This window comes from Phyllobates terribilis, unplaced genomic scaffold (genome assembly GCF_046119375.1).
Source record: "Phyllobates terribilis strain yellow unplaced genomic scaffold, ASM4611937v1 Scaffold_2__4_contigs__length_985480577, whole genome shotgun sequence".
Lineage (NCBI taxonomy): Eukaryota > Metazoa > Chordata > Amphibia > Anura > Dendrobatidae > Phyllobates > Phyllobates terribilis.
In genome coordinates this window covers 464133655-464161170 of record NW_027362762.1, presented here as the reverse complement: position 1 = coordinate 464161170, position 27516 = coordinate 464133655, and the positions used below count along the sequence as shown (strand labels likewise).

At 44.1% G+C, this 27516-nt stretch overlaps 1 protein-coding gene across 3 annotated transcripts in view; it reads right to left on the bottom strand.

The window, feature by feature from the left end:
* Nucleotides 1-27516, bottom strand: part of ADGRB2 (adhesion G protein-coupled receptor B2) — a 726627-nt gene that overhangs the window by 440903 nt on the left and 258208 nt on the right. The window lies entirely within an intron of this gene.

The following is a 27516-nucleotide window of genomic DNA, read 5'->3' as shown; positions in this document are numbered from 1 at the left end:
GGGTTCCACTGGGTGTGTGTGTTATGTTATTCCCTTCAGATATTTCCCGTTCAGGGACCACTTCAAGGTCCCTTTATCTTTTTTGGACATACATCGAGGTTTGGTTATGCCTGCGAGGCTCCGCACCCACTATCTCCTTTAGCTTACTAGTGCTGCACCATATTTTGTTATTTTGATATATATATAGTGTAACATACCTGGCGGCGTCCTTGCATGGTGGTCCATCTCCCACTGTGCAAGAGGGCGCACTTGATCTCCTGTCCAGAATGTCTCTCTGGCTTCCCTCCATGCTGTCTGTTTGTGTCTGTTTCTGCTGCTTAAGGGCGGCGCCCGATCACTTCCTGCCTTTTGTACCTGCTGTGGGTCACACCCCTTGTGCGTCCTCAGCCTATTGCTGTCTGTCACTTGGTATATAGCTCAGCAGCTCCCTTCTATCCCTGCCTGAGCATAGTGTTTCCTTCAGTGTGTGCTTGCACTCTGAAGGTGCCAGGTCCCGTTCTTTGTTTCCTTGTCTGCCTTTCCTGGAGGCTGTATTTCCAGGCCTGTCTGAACTGAGTCCTGTATGTCTTCTGCTTTGCGGTATCAGCTCCCGTGTCTGAACTGAGTCCTGTATGTCTCCTGCTTTGCGGTATCAGCTCCCGTGTCTGAACTGAGTCCTGTATGTCTCCTGCTTTTCGGTATTAGTTCCTGTGTCTGAACTGAGTCCTTTCTGTGTTCTCTTGTCTGTCCTGTCTGAACACGCTCCTAGCCTGTTCCTCCTGCCTTCTAGGGGCCGATTACCTAGACCCGTTCCTGTATCTTGTCTGTCCTGTCTGAACACGCTCCTTGCCTGTTCGCTCCGCCTTCTAGTGGCCGATTTCCTAGACCCGCTCCTGTGTCTGGTCTGTCCTGTCTGAACACGCTCCTTGCCTGTTCGTTCCGCCTCTCTGGGGGCTGTATTCCCAGACCCGCTCCTGTATCCCTCTGCAGTGTCGGTCTCCTCCGTACACTCAGTTCCAGTCTGAACTCTCTCCTGTCCTTTACCTGTTCTGCCTGTATTGTTCCTTAGTCCCGGTGTGTACTGGGTCCTATCCCGCCTGTGTTCCTACCTGCTAGTGCCTCCCTGTCTGCACTCTAGCTGTGCTTGCCTTTACCCCCCTGCCTGCATACCCGCCTGCCTGCATACCAGTCGTGCCTGCCTATACCCACCAGTCTGTGTGCCAGCCTACCAGCCTGTTCCTGTATTCCCCTGTGTGGGTCAACAGCCGTGTCCGGGGTCTGTCCTGGAGTAGCACCTGGTCCCTCTGCTCGGTTCCTCCTTGGTGCACTGGCGTCGTATGCCGTCGTGCGACCCTGGTCGGATCGGGTGAATACCTAGTCACGCCCCTCCAGGCATTCACTCTCCGGCACGGTCCAGTGGAATCACTACCAATCACACGCACACGCCGCTTAGCCCGGGCGTGTGCATAACAGCATGCTCAGGCCATGGTTCCCGTTGAGCCCCACGGCCTTCGCTCTTTGAGAAGTTTTTCCAGCGAATACATGCATTAAAATAAATAAATAAATTTTTTTCCCCCTTTAGCTGAGTTCCAGGCGAATTACGCACCCGTCCAGATGGATCTATCAGCTCTCGTTCCTGCGGATCCGCCACGTTACTATGGGGATCCAAGACAGTGTCGTGCATTTGTGGAGCAATGCATGCTACACTTTAAGGCCTACCCTCTCTATTTTCCTTACGATTGGGCTAAAGTGGCCTTTATGATTGACTACCTAGCGGGTGATGCCTTGAAATGGGTCACCCCCCTATGGGAAGCATGGGATCCTGTCATCCTTGACCTGCAGGCCTTCCTGGTGGCCTTTCGTATGGTCTTCGAGGACCCTAACTCTGAAGCCCCTGCTGAAGCTTCACTTCCCAATATCCCGGAGCAGCCCCGACGGGTAATGTGTGTGGGTAGCGCAATAGTCCTCCAGCCCAATGAGACTACTGCCCACCCAGAATCCTCACAGGGTGACTACGCTTTCCGGAATACTTCTCTCAACCTCAAGAGGCAGTCCAGACGTGCTAGACTTAGAGGCAAGCCGTCACGCCAGGGTCTGTCCTCCCTGAGACCTCCTGACCCCAACCTTGAAGTCCCTACTGAAGCTTCATCTCCCTGTATCCCGGAGAAACCCCAATGGGTAATGTGCGTGGGTAGTGCACCAGTTCTCCTGGCTGAAGAGACTTCTGCCCATCCAGACTCCACACAGGAGAACTTCCTGCACCCGGCATCAGATGCTTCTCTCTCTTTAACCGGTGTGCATGTCCAAGGATGCTCCAAAGCTGTGGTTACCTCAGAGTCTGTGCACCTCTACTACCTGGCGGAGGATCCCCTGTTGCCTCCTGAACCCTCCGGGATACCACTCGATGACAAATGGAGAGAGACTTCTCTACACCCGGTACACAATACTTTGTCCGCTTCGTCCTGTGAGCCTGACAATGGGTACCCCAAAGTGGTAGTTACCTCCGAGTCTCTACACCCCTCCGACCAGGCGGAGGATCTCCAGTTGTCTCCTGAACCCTTCGGGGTGCTACCTGGTAGCGAAAGGACAGAGACTCTCCTATACTCTGTACCTGATACCTCGCTCGCTTCGTCCAGTGAGTCCAACCTAGTGTACTCCGAAGCAGAGGTTACTCCTGAGTCTCTACACCCCTCCGACCAGGCAGAGGACCTCCAGTTGTGTTCAGAATCCTTCGGGGTGCCACCTGGTGGTGAATGGACAGAGACTTTCCTATACTCTGTACCTGATACCTCGCTCGCTTCGTCCAGTGAGTCCAACCTAGTGTACTCCGAAGCAGAGGTTACTCCTGAGTCTCTACACCCCTCCGACCAGGCGGAGGACCTCCAGTTGTGTTCAGAATCCTTCGGGGTGCCACCTGGTGGTGAATGGACAGAGACTTTCCTATATCCTGTACCTGATACCTCGCTCGCTTCGTCCAGTGAGTCCGACCTAGTGTACTCCGAAGCAGAGGTTACTCCCGAGTCTCTACACCCCTCCGACCAGGCGGAGGACCTCCAGTTGTGTTCAGAACCCTTCGGGGTGCCACCTGGTGGTGAATGGACAGAGACTTTCCTATACTCGGTACCCGATACCTCGCCTGCTTCCTCCAGTGAGTCTGACCTAGTGTACTCTGAAGCAGTTGTTTTCTCTGAGCCTCTGCACTCTTCTGACCCGGCGGAGGACCTCCAGTTGTTTCCTGAATCCTCCGGGATACCACCAGATAACAAAGAGACAGTGACTTTTCCTCATTATGTACCTGATAACCCGTCTATTTTTTCCTGTGAGCTTGACAAGATGTACCTCGAAGCAGAGATTACCCTCAAGTCTCTGTCCCCCTCCAACCCAGTGAACGACTGGTCCTCGAATTCCCTGCGGAAGATTCTGGCAGGCCTGAAGAAGAGGGGGCGTAAGGGGGGAGGTACTGTAACATACCTGGCGGCGTCCTTGCATGGTGGTCCATCTCCCACTGTGCAAGAGGGCGCACTTGATCTCCTGTCCAGAATGTCTCTCTGGCTTCCCTCCATGCTGTCTGTTTGTGTCTGTTTCTGCTGCTTAAGGGCGGCGCCCGATCACTTCCTGCCTTTTGTACCTGCTGTGGGTCACACCCCTTGTGCGTCCTCAGCCTATTGCTGTCTGTCACTTGGTATATAGCTCAGCAGCTCCCTTCTATCCCTGCCTGAGCATAGTGTTTCCTTCAGTGTGTGCTTGCACTCTGAAGGTGCCAGGTCCCGTTCTTTGTTTCCTTGTCTGCCTTTCCTGGAGGCTGTATTTCCAGGCCTGTCTGAACTGAGTCCTGTATGTCTTCTGCTTTGCGGTATCAGCTCCCGTGTCTGAACTGAGTCCTGTATGTCTCCTGCTTTGCGGTATCAGCTCCCGTGTCTGAACTGAGTCCTGTATGTCTCCTGCTTTTCGGTATTAGTTCCTGTGTCTGAACTGAGTCCTTTCTGTGTTCTCTTGTCTGTCCTGTCTGAACACGCTCCTAGCCTGTTCCTCCTGCCTTCTAGGGGCCGATTACCTAGACCCGTTCCTGTATCTTGTCTGTCCTGTCTGAACACGCTCCTTGCCTGTTCGCTCCGCCTTCTAGTGGCCGATTTCCTAGACCCGCTCCTGTGTCTGGTCTGTCCTGTCTGAACACGCTCCTTGCCTGTTCGTTCCGCCTCTCTGGGGGCTGTATTCCCAGACCCGCTCCTGTATCCCTCTGCAGTGTCGGTCTCCTCCGTACACTCAGTTCCAGTCTGAACTCTCTCCTGTCCTTTACCTGTTCTGCCTGTATTGTTCCTTAGTCCCGGTGTGTACTGGGTCCTATCCCGCCTGTGTTCCTACCTGCTAGTGCCTCCCTGTCTGCACTCTAGCTGTGCTTGCCTTTACCCCCCTGCCTGCATACCCGCCTGCCTGCATACCAGTCGTGCCTGCCTATACCCACCAGTCTGTGTGCCAGCCTACCAGCCTGTTCCTGTATTCCCCTGTGTGGGTCAACAGCCGTGTCCGGGGTCTGTCCTGGAGTAGCACCTGGTCCCTCTGCTCGGTTCCTCCTTGGTGCACTGGCGTCGTATGCCGTCGTGCGACCCTGGTCGGATCGGGTGAATACCTAGTCACGCCCCTCCAGGCATTCACTCTCCGGCACGGTCCAGTGGAATCACTACCAATCACACGCACACGCCGCTTAGCCCGGGCGTGTGCATAACATATAGTAGGTGCAAAGCTTGGTTTTCACATCATCTTTTTTGTTTTATATGGAGGCATAGACATATTGGATTTGTGTGGTGGCACATCACTTGTTAGCGACAATATTTCAGCAATTTGACATGCCTGATTTCTATCTGTCCTTCACTGACCACAGTCCACGTGCCCCAGACTGGCAGTTCAGTATTTCTTCACTAAGACTCTCAGGTTCAGCCTACACATTGCCTCTTTAGCCTCACTTTGTCTGTGTTGTCAGGGGTACCTACAAGCCACAGCTATACCTATTTAGGCTCTCAGCCGTAACCACTGAAATTGAGCTCTCCTTCTGACTGCTCCATTTTCCAAGTTCCAGGATGTTCTAGCCACATTAGGATGCAAGCTGCCACATAATGCACTATCGTTACAGGGCTTGCTAAATCAGAAAAACTCCTAGCACTCATACGCATTGCGCAGCCTTGTTTATCACACTCCAAGTGGTTGACTCTCACTCTCTTCATTTCAGTATTAACTGCTGACTCACTCTCCTGGAAGTAACTCTCTTTTTTCTCTTAAAAACTCCTACCATCTGCAGGGTGGCTACCTGTTAACGTTTCTGTACACTGCATCTATACTGTGCATTCACTTTCCCAACACAAGTTCATAAAGGGCATTAATTAGACAGTGAACAATTGCATCACACATCAACAAACAGAAAATCCAATAATATGACACACACACAGCACTGTAAGGTCTACAGAAAGGTGTTACTTCTCTTTCCATACTCTTACAACTCCATCAAAGATTTCTCTGCATGGTGATACTGACTTCTTGTTGTGCAGGGAACTACAACTCAACACTATTCATTTTGTGACTGGAGTGGTGTTGTAATTCCCTGCATGGCATATGGCCAGGGGCATCGCTGCGCAGGGAAGACTGTGAACGTCCTACAGGGGTATATCGATGTTCTCTTCCGTTTTAGCTTCAGAAGGTATCAGAGATGTAAGACCCTCTCCAATCAGAGAAAGACAGTATATCCTAGTAATAGGTATAATCCATAAAACTCTGCTTGTTCCTCTAAATATGTATAACTGTAAACATATCATTAATATTATTGTTATTTATTATAATAGAGCCATTTATTCCATGGTGCTTTACATGTGAAAAAGGGGGTATGCATAGCAAAAACACTTACAATAACCTTAATAAAACGAGTCAGCGACTGGTACAGGAGGAGAGAGGACCCTGCCCGCGAGGACTCACAGTCTACAAGGAATGGGTGAGGATACAGTAGGTGCGGGTAGAGCTGGTCATGCAGCAATGTGGTGGAGCGGTGGTTACTGCAGGTTGCAGGCTTGTCGGAAGAGGTGGGTCTTCAGATTCCTTTTGGAGGTTTCCATGGTAGGCAAGAGTCTGATATGTTGGGGTAGAAAGTTCCAGAGTAGGGGGGATGCACGGGAGAAATCTTGTATATGAATGTGGGAAGAGGAGATAAGAGGGGAGTAGAAAAAGAGATGTTGTGAAGATCGGAGGTTGCGTGTAGGTAAGTATCGGGAGACTAGATGTATGGGGGAGACAGATTGTGGATGACTTTGTATGCCAGGGTTAGGGTCTTGAACTTGAGTCTCTGGGCAATGGGGAACCAGTGAAGGGATTGACAGAGAGGAGAGGCCAGGGAATAGCGGGGGGACAGGTGGATTAGTCAGGCAGCTGAGTTTAGGATAGATTGGAGGGGTGCGAGGGTGTTAAAAGGTAGGCCACAGAGCAGGAGGCAGGAGATGATGAGGGCATGCACTAGTGTTTTTGCAGAGTCTTTGCTGAGGAATCTGCGGATATTTTTGAGTTGGAGTCGGCAGTAAGTGGAAAGGGTTTAGATGTGTGGTTTGAAGGAGAGATCAGAGTCCAGGGTTACTCCGAGGCAGCGAGCTTGTGGGACTGAGGAGAGTGGGCAGCCATTAACTTTGATGGATAGGTCAGATGGGGGGGTTGAGTGAGGTGGGGGAAAGATGATGAATTCAGTTTTATCCATGTTAAGTTTTAGAAATCTAGCAGAGAAGAAGGATGAAATAGTGGCTAGACATTGTGGGATTCTGGTTAATAAGGAGTTGATATCGGGTCAAGAGAGGTAGATCTGTGTGTTATCAGCATAGAAGTGGTACTGAAAGCCATGAGACTCTATGAGCTGTCCCAGGCCAAAGGTGTAGATGGAGAAGAGCTGGGGTCCTAGGACTGAGCCTTGGGTTACATTGACAGACAGAGGGTAAGATGAGGAGGTCGTGTGTGAGTGGGAGACGCTGAATGTCCGGTCTGTTAGGTATAAAGAGATCCAAGATAGGGCCAAGTCCATGATGCCAAGAGATGAGAGAGTCTGTAGTAAGAGGGAATGGTCCACTGTGTCGAAGACAGAAGACAGGTGCAGGAGGACGAGGACGAGGTAGTGTCGCTTGCTTGGATTGGCAGTTAGTAGGTCATTGGAGACTATAGTCAGGGCAGTTTCAGTAGAGTGATGCAGTGGGAAGCCAAATTGTAAGCGGTCGAAGAGGGAACATGAGGAGAGGTGGGAGGACAGATCAAGGTGGACATCTTGTTCCAGTAGTTTTGAGGCATAGGGGAGAAGTGATATGAGGCGATAGCTAGTTGGAAAGGATGGGTCAAGGGAGGGCTTTTTGAGGATGGGTGTGATTGAGGCATGTTTGAAACATGAGGGGAAGACACCGGTTGTTAGTGACAAGTTGAAGAGGTGGGTTAGGGTTGGCATGAAGACGGTGATAAGGTTAGGGATGAGGTGGGATGGGAGTGGGTCAAGTTTGCATGTGGTGAGGTGTGATTTGGAGAGTAAAGAGGAAACTTTGATCTTCTGTAATGGTGGAGAATGGCTCCATGATCAAAGATAGAGCAAAGACTATGTAGGATACACAGAGTAACACCTTCACCATTAGATAATGTCTGCAGTGAGGGAGGGACAGAGATGTATCAGTGAGTATTGAATGGAATGTAAAACAGATGACATATAGCAGAAATATATCAAGCAGAGGAATTGTGCAGCAAGCAGAGATTGTACCATTAAATTGTTTCAGGGAGATAGAGCAGCGGATGACATATACAGTAAGCAGAGGAATTGTGCAGAAAGGAGAGATCGTACCACTAAGTTGTTTCAGGGAGATAGAACAGCAGATGACATATACAGCAAGCAGAGGAATTGTGCAGCAAGCAGAGATTGTACCATTGCATTATAATTTTCCTATCTCAATACTGTTTATGTTTTAAATAATAACTGAATGTATATTTTTTGTTTGAACCTTGGCTAATGGGTACAGTGTTTCCTTATTTTTTGTATTCTTACACGGCTGCATTTTATCTATTTACAACCCAAAGAAACATTCGGAATAATTCAGACATCAACAAACCAATGAAAATGTCACTGAACCTAAACTTCTATAAACAGCCATATACCATTGTACAAAAACAATGATCTTGCTTAATAACCCATGAATCTTATAGAAAATGGAAGCACAGTATACCAAATTTGCTTTTGTTTTGCCATTTAAAGAATGCCCCAAATAGTTTGTAAGTATTAACAAAATTAAGTAAAACTTTAATTGCTGGTTTAGGACTGTAACGGAATAAAATGTTCTCCTGAGGTCAAAACTTTATTTGTATGCTAGGACTCGCTGTGAAAATCTGTACTTTAATTATGTACTATATTTATATTCCTACAGGTATATAAGGGCATAGATTTTTAGTTTTTGATGGAATAACACGACTTCTGAATTATCAAATCAAACTATCAAATAAATTCTTAAAGCAAATTTAAAATACACAATTCTTCCTCCTAAATGCTCAATGATTTAAAGAGGCATTTTAAATATAAGTAAGTTCTGTATTAATAAATATACAGCATGTCAGGTTCTGTGCTCGTAATTAAATCCCTTACTGCACAGAGATATTAATTAGCAAAATAAAAAACACCTTCCTTAAGAAGACTCTCAGAGCAGTAATTTCAGCGGTCATCATCCTTAGAATAATCATAATAATTCTAATTAATTACCATGTTGAAAAGCAATCCGACCCATGAGTGCAACAGTTCATGCTACCGAGCTCATGGTATCCTTTATTGTTTGTTACCATCCAATAGCCAGAGAGGTTGCTGGCACGTTTTTTTACTCAGACATCCTTTTTACAAGTGCAAAAAGTGCAAAGAGGGGCAAATAAACTGAAAAGTGACACCAGTCAGAAACTGGAGTACATTTCCATTGTAATTTACACCACTTCTGTGGCATAGCTTATGATGAAGTTTTGGCTATTCCAACTTCCCCATAGCCTTACCCATTTTTCAAAAAATTGACAGAGCTGAGCCGGATTGGCGGAAAAAACACTAAAAGTCACAAAATTTTTGCCACACGTTAAATGATTTTACACCAATTTTGGCACTAAATGTTTGATGAATCGGCCTTGTACTGTAAGTTATGCATACAGTGAAGGAAATAATTATTTGATCCCTTGCTGTTTTTGTAAGTTTGCCCACTGACAAAGACATGAACAGTCTAGAATTTTAAGAGTAGATTAATTTTAACATTTTTTTGCATTTTGCATATTTTTCGGACTATAAGATGCACCGGACCATAAGACACACCCCAGATTTTGGGGTGGAACATAGAAAAAAAATATTTTTTTATAAGATAGGGGTCCATCTTATAGTCTGAATAGGTACGGTACAGTGCTGGCCAAAAGTATTGGCACCCCTGCAATTCTGTCAGATAATACTCAGTTTCTTCTTGAAAAGGATTGCAATCACAAATTCTTTGGTATTATTATCTTCATTTAATTTGTCTTCAATGAAAAAAATACAAAAAGAATTGTCCTAAAGCCAAATTGGATATAATTCCACACCAAACCTAAAAAAGGGGGTGGACAAAAGTATTGGCACCCTTTGAAAAATCATGTGATGCTTCTCTAATTCATGTAATTAACAGCACCTGTAACTTACCTGTGGCACCTAACAGGTGTTGGCAATAACTAAATCACACTTGCAGCCAGTTAACATGGATTAAAGTTGACTCAACCTCTGTCCTGTGTCCTTGTGTGTACCACATTGAGCATGGAGAAAAGAAAGAAGACCAAAGAACTGTCTGAGGACTTGAGAAACCAAATTGTGAGGAACCATGAGCAATCTCAAGGCTACAAGTCCATCTCCAAAGACCTGAATGTTCCTGTGTCTTCCGTGCACAGTGTCAGCAAGAAGTTTAAAGCCCATGGCACTGTGGCTAACCTCCCTAGATGTGGACGGAAAAGAAAAATTGACGAGAGATTTCAATGCAAGATTGTGCGGATGGTGGATAAAGAACCTCGACTAACATCAAAACAAGTTCAAGCTGCCCTGCAGTCCGAGGGTACAACAGTGTCAACCCGTACTATCCGTCGGCATCTGAATGAAAAGGGACTGTATGGTAGGATACCCAGGAAGACCCCACTTCTTACCCCGAGACATAAAAAAGCCAGGCTGGAGTTTGCCAAAACTTTCCTGAGAAAGCCTAAAACGTTTTGGAAGAATGTTCTCTGGTCAGATGAGACAAAAGTAGAGCTTTTTGGGAAAAAGCATCAACATAGAGTGTACAGGAAAAAAAAAGAGGCATTCAAAGAAAAGAACACGGTCCCTACAGTCAAACATGGCGGAGGTTCCCTGATGTTTTGGGGTTGCTTTGCTGCCTCTCGCACTGGACTGCTTGACCGTGTGCATGGCATTATGAAGTCTGAAGACTACCAACAAATTTTGCAGCATAATGTAGGGCCCAGTGTGAGAAAGCTGGGTCTCCCTCAGAGTTCATGGGTCTTCCAGCAGGACAATGACCCAAAACACACTTCCAAAAGCACTATAAAATGGTTTGAGAGAAAGCACTGGAGACTTCTAAGGTGGCCAGCAATGAGTCCAGACCTGAATCCCATAGAACACCTGTGGAGAGATCCCAAAATGGCAGTTTGGAGAAGGCACCCTTCAAATATCAGGGACCTGGAGCAGTTTGCCAAAGAAGAATGGTCTACAATTCCAGCAGAGCATTGTAAGAAACTCATTGATGGTTACCGGAAGCGGTTGTTCGCAGTTATTTTGACTAAAGGTTGTGCAACCAAGTATTAGGCTGAGGGTGCCAATACTTTTGTCCGGCCCTTTTTTGGAGTTTTGTGTGAAATGATCAATGATTTGATTTTTGCTTCATTCTCTTTTGTTTTTTTTTCCTTGCAAGCAAATTAAATGAAGATAATAATACCAAAGAATTTGTGATTGCAATCATTTTCAGGAAGAAACTGAGTATTATCTGACAGAATTGCAGGGGTGCCAATACTTTTGGCCAGCACTGTATATAGGTATCTTACCTGGGGGGCAGTGAAGCGAGGGTCACAGGAGACAGGGTCCCTCAGGAAGGCGGCGGCTGCAGCCGAAGAAGTGAGATCCTGTGGAGCCTGTGCGGGGCCGGGGCCTGTGTCTGGCTGGGGCCCTTAGCCTGGCCGGCTCCTGTGCTGGGGCCTGTGGCTGATGCCGAGGCCTGTGGCTGAAGCTGGGGCCTTTGGCTGATGCCGAGGCCTGTGGCTGAGGCCGGGGCCTGTGGCTGGTGTTGAAGCCGGGGCCTGTGGCTGAGGCCGGGGTTCTGTGGCTGACGCCGAGGCCTGTGGCTGAGGCCAGGGCCTGTGGCTGGGGCTGAGGCGGGGTCCTGTGGCTGAGGCCTGTGGCTGGGGCTGAGGTCAAGACCTCGGGCTGGGGCCTGTATCGGGCTGGGGCCGGTGCTGGGCTGTGAGCAGCATCGGGCGGCGAAGCAGAGCGGCCTGCGCAGGTTTCCGGTGTGCGTTGCCATATTACTAGAGCTGTGATCTACAGGAAAATGGCCGCCAAAGCTCCAGGTCTGCGCATGCACCAGCTCAGGCGGCCATTTTCCTGTAGATCGCAGCTCTCGGAAGATGGCCGCACACACCGGAAAGCTATGCAGGCCGCTCTGCTTCGCCGCCTGATGCCACTCACAGCCTGACACTGGCCCCAGCCCCGGCGAAGCACAGGTCCCGGCCCCAGCTGCTCTGCCTCACCTCTGCTGCTGCTACCACCACCACGTCCCTGCGATCCCGCTTCACCACAACCGCAGGTAACATTTGGACCATAAGACGCACCCTCCATTTTCTTCCCAAATTTGGGGGGAAAAAAGTGCGTCTTATGGTCCGAAAAATACGTTATTTGATTCCTCTGGCAAACAACACTTAATACATGTCAGGAGGAATTTTGGTCCACTCCTCTTTGCAGATCATCTCTAAATCATTCAGATTTTGAGGCTGTCCCTTGGCAACTCAGAGCTTCAACTCCCTCTACAAGTTTTCTATGGGATCAAGGTCTGGAAACTGGCTAGGCCACTCCATGACCTTAATATGCTTCTTTTTGAGCCACTCCTTTGTTGCCTTGGCGGTATGTTTTGGGTCATTGTCTTGCAGGAAGACCCCGCCACGACCCATTTTTAATGTCCTGGTGGAGGGAAGGAGGTTGTTGGACAAAATTTTGCGATACATGACCCCATCCATCTTCCCTTCAGTATGGTGCAGTCGTCATGTTCCCTTTGCAGAAAAGCACCGCCAAAGTATAATGTTTCCCCCACCATGCTTCACGGTTAGGAAGATGTTCTTAGGATTGTACTCATCCTTCTTCTTCCTCAAAACACGGCGAGTTGAGTTAATGCCAAAGAGCTCAATTTTTGTCTAATCTGACCACAGCACCATCTCCCAATAACTCACAGAATCATCCAGGTGTTCATTGGCAAACTTCAGACGAGCCTGCACATATGCCTTCTTGAGCAGGGGGACCTTGCGGGCACTGCAGGATTTTAAACCTTTAAGGCATAATGTGTTACCAATAGTGTTGAGCGATACCTTCCGATATCAGGAAATATTGGTTCGGATTGGATCGGGCCGATACTCAAAAAGTATCGGATATCGCCGATTCCGATACGGGAAACCAATGCAAGTCAATGGGACACAAATATCGGAATGAAAATAAACCCTTTCTTTCCTTGTAGGTTAATTCTACATGAAGGAAAACAACTAACAATAATGTAGAATGTATTGGGGGAGGTGGTTGCCCAAATCGATGGGAACAGTGCTCACAGTGAAACATGAAAAGACGGCAATTCATCAGCGGCATACACCGGTACCCGACAATTTAGAACAGAAAGAATAGAGCTTCACACATAGATTAGATAGATAGAAACATGACAGTCACGTATATAATAAGTACAGTGACAGTGTTGCTTACTGTACTTGTCATTTAGTGTAAAGGATTTATTAAAAAAAATATTAGTGTTTTCGTGCACCGTCTCTTTAAAAAAGCCGGCCGACAATTCAGCAGCGGTACCCGACAATTTAGAACAGAAAGATAGAGCATCACACATAGATTAGATAGAAACATGTCAGTCACATATATAAGAAGTACAGTGATAGTGTTGCTTACTGTACTTGTCATTTAGTGTTAAAATAAAGGATTTATTAAAAAAAATATTGGCGTGGGGTTTCCCGTAATTTTAGTCTCTAGCGGAGGTTAAGCAGACGGCTGGGGCAGATGTTTGAAGCCTGGGAAGGGGGTAATACCCACGGAGCTTCCCAGGCAACTAATATCAGCCCCCAGCTGAATACCTAGCCTTTACTAGCTATTAAAATGGGGGACCCCCCCAAAATAATGACGGGGGGTCCCCCTTATTTTAATAGTTAGCAAAGGCTAGGCAGACAGCTGGGGGCTGATATTAATAGCCCAGGAAGGGTGCCATGAATATTGGCCCCCTCCCAGGCTAGAAACACCAACTGTCAGCCGCCCCAGAAATGGCGCATCCATAGGATGCGCCAATTCTGGCACTTAGCCTTGCTCTTCCCACTGCCCTGTAGCGGTGGCAGTGTGGTAATAGGGCTGGGGTTGATGTCAGCTTATAATGCCAGCTGACATCAAGCCCAGGTTAGTAATGGAGAGGCGTCTATAAGACACCCCCATTACTAACCCCATAGTCAAAGTTAAAAAAAAACACAAACACCCAGAATAAAGTCCTTTAATTGAAATAAAGACACAATTCTTTATTGTTCTAAATTAAACCATACTTACCATCACGCCCATTCCAGCTGAAGCCAACGATCTCCTGCAATAAAAGTAAAATAATAAAGCAACCTCATCCTTACCTTTCCATGGTTCCCAGGACAGCTCCAGCTCTGCTACATCGAGATGACAGGCTGGACCGCAGAAGAAAGCTGCCATCCAGCCTGTCATCCCGCAGAGACTGAGAAGCGCAGGCATGCTTGCTCTCCTCAGTGTCTCGCTGTGACGGCATCCAGATGAGCCGAGGTCATGTCCAATGAACTCGGCTCACCTCATGCACGTCACTGACAGCGTGGGAAAATTCTCCTGCATTCAGCGCTTCAACGTGAGAATTTTCCCACGCTGTCAGTGACGTGCATGAGGTGAGCTCATGTCCAATGAACTCAGCTCACCTCATGTACGTCACTGACAGCGTGGGAGAATTCTCACGCTGAAGCGCTGAATGCAGGAGAATTTTCCCACGCTGTCAGTGACGTGTATGAGGTGAGCCGAGTTCATTGGACATGAACTCGGCTCATCTGGATGCCGTCACAGCGAGACACTGAGGAGCGCAAGCATGCCTGCGCTTCTCAGTGTCTGCGGCATGGCAAGCTGGATGGCAGCTTTCTGCTGCGATCCAGCCTGTCATCTCGATGTAGCAGAGCTGAAGCTGTCGTGGGAACCATGGAAAGGTAAGGATGATGTTGCTTTATTATTTTACTTTTATTGCAGGAGATCGTTGGCTTCAGCTGGAATGGGCGTGATGGTAAGTATGGTTTAATTTAGAACAATAAAGAATTGTGTGTTTATTTCAATTAAAGGACTTTATTCTGGGTGTTTGTGTTTTTTTTTAAATACTTTACTAGAAATTCATGGCGGTCATGTCTAATATTGGCGTGACCCCATGAATTTTGGGCTTAGGGCCAGCTGATAATGCCAAGCTGGCCCTAACCCCTTCATTACCCAGTGAGCCACCGGACCAGGGCCCTGGATGAGTTGGGTACAGCGCCAGAAGATGGCGCTTCTATGAACGCGCCATTTTCCGGGGTGGCTGCGGACTGCAATTTGCAGCGGGAGGGGCCCAGAAAGCTTGGGCCTCCCTGCGCTGCGGATTCCAGCACCCAGCTGCCTAGTTGTACCTCGCTGGACACAAAAATAGGGCGAAGCACCACGTATTTTTTTTTTTTTAATTATTTCATGAACTTCATGAAATAATTAAGAAAAAAAGGGCTTCCCTATATTGTTGTGTCCGGCCAGGTACAAATAGGCAGCTGGTGGTTGGGGGCAGCCCGTTCCTGCCTGCTGTACCTGACTGGACACAAATATAGTGCGAAGCCCCACGTCAATTTTTTTTTAATTATTTCATGAAATAATTAAAAAAAAAGGCTTCCCTATATTGTTGTGTCTGGCCAGGTGCAAATTGGCAGCTGGTGGTTGGGGGCAGCCCGTTCCTGCCTGCTGTACCTGACTGGACACAAATATAGTGCGAAGCCCCACGTCAATTTTTTTTAAATTATTTCATGAATTTCCTGAAATAATTTAAAAAAAATTGACGTGGGGCTTCGCACTATATTTGTGTCCAGCCAGGTACAGCAGGCAGGAACGGGCTGCCCCCAACCCCCAGCTGCCTATTTGTACCTGGCCGAACACAACAATATAGGGAAGCCCTTTGTTTCTTAATTATTTCATGAAATAATTAAAAAAAAAATACGTGGGGCTTCGCCCTATTTTTGTGTCCAGCCAGGTACAACTAGGCAGCTGGGGGCTGGAATCCGCAGCGCATGGAGGCCCAAGCTTTCTGGGACCCCCCGCTGCAAATTGCAGTCCGCAGCCACCCCGGAAAATGGCGCGTTCATAGAAGCGCCATCTTCTGGCGCTGTATCCAGCTCATCCAGGGCCCTGGTGCAGTGGCTCACTGGGTAATAAAGGGGTTAGGGCCAGCTTGGTATTATCAGCTGGCCCTAAGCCCGAAATTCATGGGGTCACGCCAATATTAGACATGACCGCCATGAATTTCTAGTAAAGTATTTAAAAAAACACAACACCCAGAATAAAGTCCTTTAATTGAAATAAACACACAATTCTTTATTGTTCTAAATTAAACCATACTTACCATCACGCCCATTCCAGCTGAAGCCAACGATCTCCTGCAATAAAAGAAAAATAATAAAGCAACATCATCCTTACCTTTCCATGGTTCCCACGACAGCTTCAGCTCTGCTACATTCACATGACAGGCTGGATCGCTGCAGAAAGCTGCCATCCAGCCTGCAATCCCGCAGACACTGAGAAGCACAGGCATGCTTGCGCTCCTCAGTGTCTGGCTGTGACGGCATCCCGATGAGCCGAGTTCATGTCCAATGAACTCAGCTCACCTCATGCACGTCACTGACAGCGTGGGAAAATTCTCCTGCACTCAGCGCTTCAGCGTGAGAATTCTCCCACGCTGTCAGTGACGTGCATGAGGTGAGCTGAGTTCATTGGACATGAACTCACCTCATGCACGTCACTGACAGCGTGGGAAAATTCTCACGCTGAAGCGCTGAATGAAGGAGAATTTTCCCACGCTGTCAGTGACGTGCATGAGGTGAGCTCATGTCCAATGAACTCAGCTCACCACATGCACGTCACTGACAGCGTGGGAAAATTCTCCTGCACTCAGCGCTTCAGCAGGAGAATTCTCCCACGCTGTTAGTGACGTGCATGAGGTGAGCTGAGTTCAATGGACATGAACTCGGCTCATCTGGATGCCGTCACAGCGAGACACTGAGGAGCGCAAGCATGCCTGCGCTTCTCAGTGTCTGTGGCATGGCAAGCTGGATGGCAGCTTTCTGCAGTGATCCAGCCTGTCATGTGAATGTAGCAGAGCTGAAGCTGTCGTGGGAACCATGGAAAGGCAAGGATGATGTTGCTTTATTATTTTACTTTTATTGCAGGAGATCGTTGGCTTCAGCTGGAATGGGCGTGATGGTAAGTATGGTTTAATTTAGAACAATAAAGAATTGTGTCTTTATTTCAATTAAAGGACTTTATTCTGGGTGTTTGTGTTTTATTTTAACTTTGACTATGGGGTTAGTAATGTGGGTGTCTTATAGATGCCTCTCCATTACTAACCTGGGCTTGATGTCAGCTGGCATTATAAGCTGACATCAACCCCAACCCTATTACTCCACTGCCACCGCTACAGGGCAGTGGGAAGAGCGAGGCTAAGTGCCAGAATTGGCGCATCCTATGGATGCGCCATTTCTGGGGCGGCTGACGGCTGGTGTTTCTAGCCAGGGAGGGGGCCAATATTCATGGCACCCTTCCTGAGCTAATAATATCAGCCCCCAGCTGTCTGCCTAGCCTTTGCTAGGTATTAAAATAGGGGGGACCCCACATCATTTTTTGGGGGGGGGTCCCCCATTTTAATAGCTAGTAAAGGCTATGTATTCAGCTGGGGGCTGATATTAGTAGCCTGGGGAGCTCCGTGGGTAATACCCCCTTCCCAGGCTTCAAACATCTGCCCCAGCCGTCTGCTTAACCTCAGCTAGAGACTAAAATAACGGGGAACCCCACGCCAATTTTTTTTTTAAATAAATTCTTTATTTTAACACTAAATGACAAGTACAGTAAGCAACACTATCACTGTACTTCTTATATATGTGACTGACATGTTTATATCTATCTAATCTATGTGTGATGCTCTATTCTTTCTATTCTAAATTGTCGGGTACCGCTGCTGAATTGCTGGCCGGCTTTTTTAAAGAGACGGTGCATGAAAACACTAATATTTTTTTAAATAAATCCTTTACACTAAATGACAAGTACAGTAAGCAACACTGTCCCTGTACTTATTATATATGTGACTGACATGTTTCTATCTATCTAATCTATGTGTGATACTCTATTCTTTCTATTCTAAATTGTCGGGTACAGCTGCTGAATTGCCGGCCGGCTTTTTTTAAGAGACGGTGCATGAAAACACTATTGTTTAGTTTAATAAATCCTTTACACTAAATGACAAGTACAGTAAGCTGAGCGCTGCCATCCAGCTTGTCATCCTTCAGAGACACTGCAGAGCGCAGGCATTATGGGAACTTCCGATTCCGGTATTCGATATTGTAAAAGTATCGGAACTCAGTATCGGAACTCCGATACCGCGAATATCGGTCGATACCCGATATTTCAGTATCGGAATGCTCAACACTAGTTACCAATGGTTTTCTTGGTGACTGTGGTCCCAGCTGCCTTGAGATCATTAACAAGTTCCCCCTGTAGAGTTTTAGGCTGATCTCTCACCTTCCTCATGATCAAGGATACCCCACGAGGTGAGATTTTGCATGATGCCCCAGATGGATGTCAATTGACAGTCATTTTGTATTTCTTCCATTTTCTTACTATTGCAACAACAGTTGTCTCCTTCTTACTCAGCGTCTTACTTATGGTTTTGTAGCCCATTCCAGCTTTGTGCAGGTCTATGATCTTGTCCCTGACATCCTTAGAAAGCTCTTTGGTCTGGCCTATGTTGTAGAGGTTAGAGTCTGACTGATTAATTGAGTCTGTGGACAGAAGTCTTTTATATAGGTGACTATGTAAGACAGCTGTCTTTAATGCAGGTAACGAGTTGATTAGGAGCATCCAACTGGTCTGTAGGAGCCAGAACTCATAATGGTTTGTAGAGGATCAAATACTTATTTCTCACTGCAAAATGCAAATAAATTTATCTCATTTATACAATGTGATTTTCTTGATTTTTTTTTTGGATATTCTATCTGTCAATGTTAAAATTAACCTACCGTTAAAATTATAGACTGTTCGTGTCTTTGTCAGTCGGCAAACTTACAAAAACAGCAAGGGATCAAATTATTATTTCCTTCACTGTAAATATACTTTATCAATTCCTATCTCCTCTTGGGATTGCAAAGGATTTTTTTGCCATTAAGGGCAATTTGCCCCATATCTTGTTAGAGAGCTTCACAGTCTTAGAAGAAAAGTGTACTACACTAAAAGTTAATGTTCTTGTTTTCTTTCCTCTCCTATTCCACCCCCATTTGGCTAGTAGAACATATGTCTTTTTTCAACCTACGATAACTATGTAAGTATGAAACAATTTCTAATCAGCAACCTGTGTCATTCTATTTGCTGTAGAACAAGCCAAAAGGCAGAGAAACATCAATGAAAATATGGTTCGCCATCAAATGTGGTGTATGCAGCATGTTGGCTTCCTCTGTTGTTATGCCAACATTTCGGAGAATAAATTGTGAAGCTGTCACAAGGATCAAATTGTAATTATTCATAGCTGGAAGTCAAGCAGCAAAGATCAGAATTCTTAAGAAAAATCTGGTACTTTTCTGAATTTTAACAGCGAAGACACTCGCAAGAACTTCGTGTTGATTACTAAAAACTTTCTTGCTACCTCCAAAGTGGAAACATTGCTTGAAGCTGGTCCAAAAGAAGCTGTTTCTGCTTGCAAAGCAAAGTGCCAACGAGTTTACAAGTCCTTCCTGCAAGTGCCGGCTCAGAGCCCAAACTCTTCTGGCACTTGTTTATGCTAACGTTCCACCACTGTCTCCTCTGGGGGATTAGGGCGAGAATGAGGTTTAGACATTTAGTTATTTGTGTTCTGGAGCATGGAGAATCAATTCCATGCACATCACTGTCACAAGCTCAGGTGAGAAAATGAATACTCTAAGACCACTACAGATAATTTATCACCTGGACGAATCTTTCATTACAAATGCCCTTTCCGTACATCTCCTCCTCCTGTCTCATTGCCTTGTTCTCTCCTCTCCTCCCCTGTCAGACTGGAGTAACAGCTGTCAGCTCTGGAGTGAATCTGCCTTTCCTTTGATCCCTTTCAACATAAGCATTGTCTTTTCCCGTCTTGGGGACTTCTAGGAAAATTACATGCAGTATTATAAATAAAACACAAAACAAAAACGAACAGCCATGGTCCCTGCTGGAATACGTCCTCCTTTATAGCCTCGAAGACTGAATTAAACAAGGAAACGTGGTGCTTCATGAGAAAGAGGATTATGTGGTGTGAGGAGAATGGCAACGAGCCATTTTATTCATGCAACGCGTGCAATAACCTGTCTTCTTCCAGTAGTGTCTATAGCCATCAGATTCTACAGCGCTGGAGGGACACTATCACATCAAGAGCGCTCAGACGGCATCGACAAGCGCGTCAATAAGACAGAGAAGTTGACTGCATATAAAATCTCTTGGCCCACCTTATCTGCTTTTTCCCTGACATGACATATACTGTGTGCTTTTGATGTTTGCTCTCAGATTTTTTTCTTAAAGTGACCAAAACAGCAGAAATAGAAGCATATTTATGTATTTAACAATCTACAGTAAGTAATAGTACAGAATTTCTGCATAGATTTTGCTAATAAGTAATTATTATTATTAATAAGTAATTTAATTTTCTATTTTGTCATATGATACAGGAATAATATAATACATAATAATAATAATATAATACCCATCACTCGTAAAATTGAAACCATCTTTCTGATATTGTGTAGGTCCCCCATAAGCTGCAAAAACAGCTCTGACTTCTTGAGGCATCTACAAGATCTCTGGATGTTTCCTGTGATATCTGGCACAAAGACATTGGCAGCTGGTTGTTTAAGTTCAGTGCACCAGAGCATATTTTCGCGCCAATGAAGGCCATTGCCAATGCAGTTGCCATAAAGGGTTGTACTTGATCTACAACAATTTTTAGGTAGGTGGTATGTGTCAAGGGCATTCTGACCAGTTTGCAGCTATGTAGCATAATAAGCACCAACCAAAATGCACTATGGCCCCAATTTATCAAGACTGGCACTTAGTTTGCCAGTCTTGATGAGAGTACTCTATAGCAAGATGCACCTAGTTCATTAAAAGGTACATGCTTTTTTATGAATATGGCACATCTCTCAGCTACTGTGTGCCAGCACAAGAAATATGCTCCGTATAGGAGTACACTTCTGTACTAATTTACACTTTTTCGGGGGAAAATTATGATGAATTTGACAATCACACCCCTCCCGGCTAAGCTTCAACTACTTTTTAAGCAGTTAATGGAGCTGGGCTGAACTTGACCAAATACAGAAAGTCATGAAATTTGTGAAAGTAGTGCAAAAATTTTACGACATTTCAGTTTTACGCCAGAATTTTGTTTGATCTATTTGATTAATCAGCTAGTCACTATGTGTTCTGATATCTTAAAGTAATAGCCAACATTACCCTTCAGCAATTTGTGCTACAGTAGCTCTCAGGTACTAACCACTTTATACAAAGAACACCTAACAAGACTTGCAGTTTTCGAGATGATCTGATTCATTAATATAGGCATCGCAAGTTTCCCTCTCGTCATAGTTATACATATTTTATATCCTTAAAATTCCTTGCAAATTTTCCCTCTTTCAATACATTAACTTGAAAAACATTGTGGCAATATGTAATATCACCAGAGTATGCCAATAATGTGCTTTGGCAAGGGGGTCACATATTTCAAAGGGGCTACAGGGGACGGAAAATCGAGGATAAGTGGAAGGTGACCGGGTAAAAGCCCATAATTTTAGAAAAACATATACAGTGTAGAAGGTTCAATTTTTTCCCTTAAAATAAACAATTTTTAATCAGGGCAAGAGGACAATGATGGGGGTACAAGGTGTACAAGACATCAGTCAAGCCTGGAAAGTTAGCAGTGTATTTATTATGAACAGAATATGGTGTATCCCAACTGAATGATCACTTACTAATACGTCCAATGCCGGCTCCCCCTGTATAATGGATCTGAGCCTGCACCATACCCAGCAGATGCTGGCAGCGTTACACAGCCAGCATCTACCTCTAAAAGCAGTGAGCAGAACTCAGCTCCACTCAATGCTGTTATCCCCTTAAATGCCACTGTCAATCTTAGGGTGTTGATGATAGTCGGCGCCAGCTGTAGACCAGTGTGCTTGCTATAATGGTACTCATGTAAAGCCCAGCAAGAGACCATTATTTTCTCTATATACTGCAATAGTATGGTACATGGAATTGCAGTATACAGATCAAACATTCAGAAAATCACAGGTTAAAGTCGCCGAAAGGGACTAAATAAGAAACTAAAAAAAGAAATGTTTTTGAAAATATAAAAAAAATGTAAAATGTAAAATTTTGAATCACATTCCTTTTCCCCCATAAAAAATAAAAGGAATAAAAAAAATAAACATATTGAGCATCGCTGCATTAGCAAAAGTCTGATCTTTCAAAATATTAAATTAACTTGTAAGGTAAAAGCTGTAAAGACAAAAAAAATCAAAACACCAGAATTTCTGCCAGAAATGCAATAAGAAACATTCAAAATGCCGCATGTATCCCAATATAGTTTCAATAAAAAATATCAGCTCGCCACTCAAAAAAATAAGTCCTGAAAACATTATGGGCATCAGAAAATGGCAACACAAGACAAATGTTATTTTATACAAATTTCTGAATTTTTTTGACTACTCAAATAAAAAAAAATGTGCGAGTCTGGTATCACCGTAATTGTACTGAACTCTAGAATCATGTTGCCAGGTCATTTTTACAATGACAATGAATGCCATAAAAATTAGATCCATAGAACAATGGTGGTTGAAGAGATTAAAAAAATGTTAAACATAAAAAAAATATCCCTGCAGTTCCTTCCTTTGTGTCCTTTTTTTCTTTGACTCTATTTTCTCTTTTATTGCAATTATAACAGTGAAAAATATAAATAAATGTTCTCTATGTGTTGAAGGAGGACAGTCAGTTTTCTTTTCTTTTTCTGAAAGTGATGTGTCTGGTCGTAAGACAGCTGGCTACAGCATGAGTTTTCTCCTTCCTGTCTGTAGTAGGAAAAAACTACTAAAAACAGAACAGATCATCTGTCCTGTAGGATTTCTACAATGAGTAAAGTAGACATAAAATGAACCTACACATCCATTATTAAATCCCAAACTGTATAAACATATTACAGAAAAGCCAAAGTTTACTCTTTATTTTTTTTCATTAATAGAATTCTGGATCCTTCTTGATAACTGACTTGAACTTCCGGGTTGTGGGATCTGAGTACACAAAGGTGTTGTCTCAATAAGATAACTTATTTTTTTTTAAATTCCACCTTGGTGATCAACTGGTTTCTTTTGGGCTTTTTAATGGCCTCAGTCGAAAGGAGAAACTGCCATTTCTCAATCGATGAATGTAAAAACCTTTATTGTACTCACTTTTGAATGACACCAGAACATAGTCCTACTGCTGAGTACTCTTTAAAAAGACATCAACTTAATTAATACACTATCAACACACAATCAATACACAGTCCATCGAGGTCTGAATCCAAAAATGTTTTAAGGGAAAACTGAAAAAGACCCCAAACACTATTAACCTGCAGATATCGGGCTAATCTGCAGGTTAGTAGCGTTCCTATGCTGTCTGGCTGGCTTACTGAAAGCATGCCTAACTGGAGAAAATGAATTTTATTCTTCCGAGAGCTGCTAGCTTTCAGTCATAGAGGCGTTCCTGGAATGGCTTCAATCGCGGCTCAGTATACAAAGAGTGGCAACTGTAAGCATGCCCAGTTACTTTTATTGACAGCACGCTCTGTACATATCAATAACGGGGCACTCACAATGCTAAAAGCGGTGACTGTAGCCACTACGGGCATGTCTCTGTGACTGAAAGCTGGTGGTTCCTGGGTGGAATTCCGTTAATTTTCTCCTGGTAGACGTGCTTTCAGTAAAGCGACTGGACAGCATTGGAACACTATTAAACTGCAGACTGACCCCATATCTGAAGGTTAATAGCATTTGGAGACATCACAGGTTCTCTTTAACTTCTAAGGGTAAGGAATATACGGCATTAATTATTGCCATTTTACATTCTACATTTTGGGACCTTCATAATAACAATCACTTATGATTCTCAATTTTACATTTAAAAAGGTTTTCTAGGATTTAAAAAAAAGTAAGCCAGGCTAAAAGAAATAAAAAAATATGTTCACTCACTTCTATCCTGTGGCCCCCAGTCTCTCCGCACTTCCTGTGTTGATCTCGTCATACATCATTCATGTGACCAATGAAGCCAATCACTGACCGTACATAACCACTAAGGCCAGTGATTGGCTGCCGCAATCCCATGAATGATATACAGCACACAATCACTGCAGGAAATACGCAAATAAGCAGAGACTGTAGGAAACTAGTGTAGTGACGGTGCAGCAGCTACAAAGGGTTAAAGAGGTGAGTAAAGTTTTTTTTCATTAATTTAGCCCATTCCCTTTTTTTGGACACATTTTATATATATACTAGGAAAACTTCTTTAAGAAGATCTCATTTTTCTAATAAGCTTCTCCAATTAAATTGCAAGCAGTGGGAATCACTTTTTTTGCAAACCCTGGAAAAAAGAAGCTACGCAATGATCATTACTGCCTCATCCGCATACAGATATTTCTATTCCTTACATCAGAAAAACACATCACAGAAGGCAAATATAGGCAATGTTGCCTTCATTTAGAGCACATGTTTGCACATTCTGAACTTTGTAACTTTAATTAGAGAGGCTTACCATGGCCAGGTTTGCATTATGATAATTTTACTTTTTATAACAAGCTTCATGACGGGACCAGAGCAACTGAAGGTAAAGCTAAGATTCACTTTAGACCTTGAACATACTGCTAAGCGAGCAGAAAGAAAGGATGGACTTTGTGATCATTGGCTATAATTGACTTGCACCTTTAATTCATTGACATCAAGGGACACAAAACTCTAACTGATACAGTCTTAAATGACTTTGGAGTTTACGTGGTTTGTCTCCATGTATTAGAAATTGTAACACCATGACACAATGTTAAAAAGGCCAATGTCCTCTGGGGGCAGTACTGGAAGCTGACAATGAAAGTAGAAAATTGCCACATCCATAATGTTATCTGGTGTCATGGCTTTAGGTAACAGTAGACCACTAGACATTAAAGCACAAATGGAAAGCATAAATAAAGAATAAACAAGATAAAGTGTCATTCTGCCCAACCTGGGAACAACACTATCACGGCTAAATTGGCTAAATACAGGAAAGCCAAATGAACAGACCAAGTCATTAATTTTGTTAGGACACAATATTTCCTTTAGTTATTCGCTGCAAGCAAAGACTGATGCAGTTGCTGGCCAACAGAATTGATGCTCGGAAAAAAATTAAAGTTCCATCTGCTCAGTTTTTTGTTTGGACAGTGAAATAATTTTGGGCACAGAGATGTAAAGATTGGTGGCCATCTTGGCCTAAATGGAAACAGACTGAAAACCACATTTTCATTTGTGCTGTTAGTCATAATTATATTTAATAGTTTCATATGAATTCTAGGATGTTACACAATGAAAGATAAGTGGATCACAGCTGTTATTATAGCTGAAGAAATGCTGCACGGTGTGATCTATATTAACAACAAATAGGACCTGCCACCAGATATGACACTTTGTGAATTAATGGGAGAATTTACCATCCCTCTACTCTGATAGAGGAAAAATATGTCATTGTACCACCTTAGCGAGTAGATAGAAAAATATTTAAATACGAGAGTCCTCCGCGGTTACCATCTTTACAGTTAGCCAATGAAAGCTATCAACCACTGAGGAGTCTCAAATGTTAATATTTTTCATCCTCTCTACGACAGATATTTGGCATAAACAAATTTTTGCAAATGGTAATTTTGCAAAAAATTTTGCAAGATTTTGCGTTTCTTCTGTAAACCTGGCACTTTTGTAAAGAGGGTGGGAGGGAATCAGTAAATAGGCCATGGCATGACACCATGGAACAAATTTACTATAATTGGTTGAGACTTCTTTATTGCCAATAATCCTACAATTTGAACCAGATTTTTACATTACTCTTAAATCTAAGTCTAATATTTTTTTATTAAACTTACCAAGTAAACATAATTTTCTCCATAATAGAAATCTACATTAACAGTCAAATAATATTAGAAAAAAAATAAACAATCATAATGAAACTCATCGTAAGCCTTCTTAAGAGCGGTGTACCAAAACAATGTCTGATAGCATGATGACGGGTCAATATCGTTAGTTTAGGCCCCACAAATTTCATCTACTGTATGCGTACTGTTCATGGTAGGTCCAAAATATGAAAAAGGAGTAGCAAGTTGGAGACATCAATGTTAGAAACAAGTAAAAAGACTCACAGGACCCCAGTCAAGCTGCCATGTCAGTAGTCTGTGGCTGCCAGACCAGAGCCTTGTGAACCTACTTGTACCTAGTCATCCCCGGCACTTCTTCTGATTAGTAGGATATCATGCGAGCATCATGTTGCAATGATGGTGATGCGCTGAGCGTACTAATCTGAAGAGGCACTAGGGTTGCAGGCATATCGGAGGATGTTTGCAGGGCTTTGGTCTGGTAGCCACGGGCTACTGACGTCACTGCTGAATAGGGATCATGTGAATCTTTTTACTCAACTCTAATCAATGCCCTCCTCAGATATGTGCCAGGTCTTACTGTCTTTGGTGTAAAATACTGCAATCCAGAGTAAGGATATCCTTCCATCCGCCAAACGTGGTCAGGGAGATGTCATTTTGTGGACAAACTTTGCTGTCACAGGTCCTGGTCTAATTGATACATCAAAAAGCTAATGATCTATCACACAAAGCATCTCTTCATCTGATGGGCTAAGAAGTCTAGAATGGTTCTACAAAGGCCGTGTTGTATGGTTAATGTATGACAATGTTCTTTGGCCATTATAATGTAAGTAATATGTAATGTATGTCATTCTGAGCACTTTAGCCATTGGTTAAAAAATTAATAATAGTATTCAATGTACAATTTTTATTTAACCTTTAGTGTGAATTATCTACTAGATAGGTTTCAGGTTTAATATTTTATTGACTTGTGTACAATGTGTATTGCCCTGGTGCTAGTACTAATACTAGTTTGTGAGATAGTGAGTTACAGAAAGAAGAAGGAAAATTCCAAAATCCACTTCTCAAGCAAATGCTTATGTTAGACAAAAAAATGTAGTGGAATAGTTCACAAAGTTGTTAACATCACAAGGGATTCCTCCACAGGCAGAGATTCCTTTAATTGGGATATAGTAAGACTTCTTCGCAGATGTTGTTTGCTGATAATCTTTCAAGAACACATATCTAGGGCTTCCCGTTGGGCATATAAATTGAAGGTAACAACATCAGACGTATCCCAGGATGCAGTTGTAAGAGAGTGTTTATAACCTGATAAATCCTGGTGGGTTTCAGTCTGGGTTCTGGTGGGTTGTGAATGAGTTTTTAGGAGGATTTTATGATGTTGCTAATAGCAAGCTCTGTGACTTCTACCAGGTGAACAGCCGGAATTTCTTGTACTGTATACCTCAAACATCTGTAGATTCACAATACTCCATATAGGTCAATGGAACACAAATATATCTTATGAATACATAATAGATATATGTATATGGGGGAAAAGGTCCCACTGATTCTAATTTAGAAAAATATAAGAAAACTGGAATATCAGCATTCATGAAAAGAAACACCTCAGGTGCTGCAGAATCCCTGGAGGCACATTCAAATTTTGGATTAAGTAGCAATATTAATTATTTTTAAGGCCTGTAGAGAGGCAACCACCATGTCATCCATATAGTGCCACCCCCATATAGTAATGTTTCCCAACACCATGGTAAGAGTCATATCACTTGGTCATATTTTTTATCAGCTTTAAAAAATAACAGTAGCTAAGAACAATCTTCTGTAAAGTGGTTCATGACTCATACAGCCCCAGAGT